The sequence below is a fragment of the Heliangelus exortis genome, chromosome 18 (genome assembly GCF_036169615.1).
Source record: "Heliangelus exortis chromosome 18, bHelExo1.hap1, whole genome shotgun sequence".
NCBI classification, from domain to species: Eukaryota; Metazoa; Chordata; class Aves; order Apodiformes; family Trochilidae; genus Heliangelus; species Heliangelus exortis.
The window spans coordinates 13,973,595-13,976,412 of NC_092439.1; the positions used below are offsets into that span (position 1 = coordinate 13,973,595).

The 2,818-nt window shown below is 50.8% G+C and overlaps 1 long non-coding RNA gene across 1 annotated transcript; it reads left to right on the plus strand.

Annotated features, from left to right (window-relative positions):
- Nucleotides 1-390: 390 nt before the first annotated feature.
- Nucleotides 391-1,729, plus strand: LOC139804396 (uncharacterized). The gene is made up of 2 exons (XR_011729369.1): nt 391-516; nt 1,577-1,729. It is a non-coding gene; the product is annotated as an uncharacterized lncRNA (long non-coding RNA).
- The last annotated feature ends 1,089 nt before the right edge of the window (nt 1,730-2,818 follow it).

Genomic DNA, 2,818 nt, shown 5'->3' on the forward strand with positions numbered 1-2,818 from the left:
TTGTTTGTTTTTCTTCCCCTGAGAGCTCTCCTTTCCTCCCCATCTGCTGTAATAATTACAGGCAAGAACTTCCCAGCTGCTCTGCTATTCCAGGCTTGGCAGAGCCACGTGCCTCCACCTACAGCTCCAGGTCAGCATCTTGGCTCTGGAAAGCTGAGGGATTCCTGCAATTTCTGCCACTCAGGAGGTTCTGGATCTTTTTCCTCTCTGCCATCTGTCCCCTGCTCTCCTGCCTCAGCATGGCCCAAGGGGAACAGGACTGCAGTGTCCATCTGTTCCCCTGGAGGAAGCTGAGCCTCCCCCCTCAGCAGAGAGGGGGCAAAAGGGATTTTCATGCATATTTGTTTTATTATCATGTGCCTGGTGTCACTGGTGGGTTCTGCTGCAGGTGACAACCACAAGCCTTGCTAACAACAGGTTGCTAACACCCTTCCTGAGCCCTCTCACTGGAAGAGGTGGTGGCCTTGGACCTGGTGTGGCAGCCACAGCATCAGAGCCACCCCCCCCATCCCTCAGGTGATGCAGTGCTGCCCCTCCTCCTGTGCAAAAGTCCTGCAAAAGCAATTACATCAGAGACAGCTTCTTGGGTTCAGCTGTTTTGGTAGCAGCCCAGAACTGCAGGCTGCAACCAGCTGAGCTAAAAATGGTGCAGAGATGCAGAGCTGAGGGGGTCAAACATGACCTGGCAGTGGGAGTTACAAAACTGGGCTCAATAATTAAAAGCTGCATCTTGTCTTGGCCCCAGCTGACCCCAGAAAGGCCTTTGCTGAAGAAATAAGGGCAGGGTAAGGCCCCTGCCTGTGGGCTGGAGCTTCTCTTCACTGCTCCAGCTCTCCTGACACATGCACACACAGCTCCTAACCCTGCTGGGCTCCCAGGAAGGGGGTAGCTGCTGTCTGCAGGGTGAGTGACAACACTGGGCTCATGAAAAAGCTTCATCTGCACCTGAGCATTGCTGGAAAAACTCTGACAGCTGATCCCTATCAGCCTGGGTTCCCACAGGGCTCCCTCCCCACGCACCCTTGGGAAGAGAGCAATTCCCTTCCTCTGCCCCATCAGAGGACAAGAGGCACAAGGGAGGCAGGAAAACGTTGGAACTGGAGGTTTAAGAGCCCAAAAGGGCTGGTTCTCCACTCAAGAGGTCAGCCTGGGGTTAAAGGAAAGGCTTGGATGTGTTATCAGTGTCCCCAGGTCCCCCTCCCAGAGCCTGAGGTTTTCTTGTCTGTCCAGGGAAACTCCCAGGGGTTTCTGTTCTGGGGTAATCATGACAGAAATATAAACAGCAAGAACTTTATTAACAGTCTCATTTGGAACATAACGAACCAGTGGTCCCTTCAGTTTAGCTAAGGATTTTTTTTTTAATTAATTATAAACTAACCTAAATTAAGAGTGTTTATTTCAAATGAGAATGTATACAAAAAGACTTGCTGTGGTTCCACTAATCTAAATTTACACTCTTAATTATTTTGGATTCATTTTCCTAGAGGGCACACAGCATTTTTATAGGTATAAATATTAATCAGACATGTGGCAAGTGTTTTGAAAGTGAAATTTTATTTTTTTTTTCTCTTAAAAGGTGCAATACTTGCTGTGAACACATCCTTGAAGCATCTTGTACTGGTACCTCCTTCCCAGGCAAGAATGAGTTGTGTCAGTGTAAAGCAAGCTGCTTCAGTGGTCCAGGGATATCTATCCATATATATTTATGGAAAATAAAATTTAAAAACCCAGCTTTTAATCAGTGCAACTTCTGGATGCTAACAAGACTTGGAGCAGTGGCCAGGAGGTGACAGCAGAACTCTCTGTGGTGGTTTATGGTTGGTTTTTCCTCCCATCTCCCTCCTCTCCAAGCTGCTTGGTGCTCTCTGACTGAGCACCCATAGCAGAGAGGGATCAGGGGTGTTGGGGAGCCTCTTCTTGTCCCCATAGCACCCTCAGCCAGGTTTAGTTTAGACAGATGTGGTCCTGTCTGAAATCCCCCCCTGCCTGGCTGCATCCCACCAGGAAACTGTCCCCACCAGGCAGATTTCTGCACAGGGGAATCATAGAATCATAGAATTAGCTGGGTTGGAAGGGACCTCAGAGATCATCAAGTCCAACCCTTGACCCACCGGTGCAGTTCCCAGCCCATGGCACTGAGTGCCACATCCAGGCTCTTTTTAAATGTCTCCAGGGATGGAGAATCCACCCCTTCCCTGGGCAGCCCATTCCAATGCCTGAGCACCCTCTCCGTAAAAAAATTCTTTCTGATATCCAGCCTAAATCTCCCCTGGCACAACTTAAGACTGTGTCCTCTTGTCTTGTTGAAAGTCGCCTGGGAAAAGAGACCAACCCCCCCCTGGCTCCAACCTCCTTTCAGGGAGTTGGAGAGAGTGATGAGGTCTCCCCTGAGCCTCCTCTTCTCCAGCCTCAACACCCCCAGCTCCCTCAGCCTCTCCTCATAGGGCCTGTGCTCGAGTCCCTTCACCAGCCTGGTTGCCCTCCTTTGGACCTTTTCCAGGACCTCGATATCCTTTCTGAACTGAGGGGCCCAGAACTGGACACAGGACTCGAGGTGTGGCCTCCCCAGGGCTGAGCACAGGGGCAGAATCACTTCCTTGGACCTGCTGGCCACGCTGTTTCTGATACATGCCAGGATGCCATTGGCCTTCTTGGAGGGAAGCCCCCTCCAAGCCCCCACCCTCAGTCACAGCTTCACAAGCTGCCCAGCAATTGCATCCCCCAAAACCTGCACTGCAAAAGAAGATTTTTAAGGTTCCATGGTTTTGCTCCTCTGTCCCTAATGCCCCTGATGAGACTGGAGGGGTTTGGGTGCAAG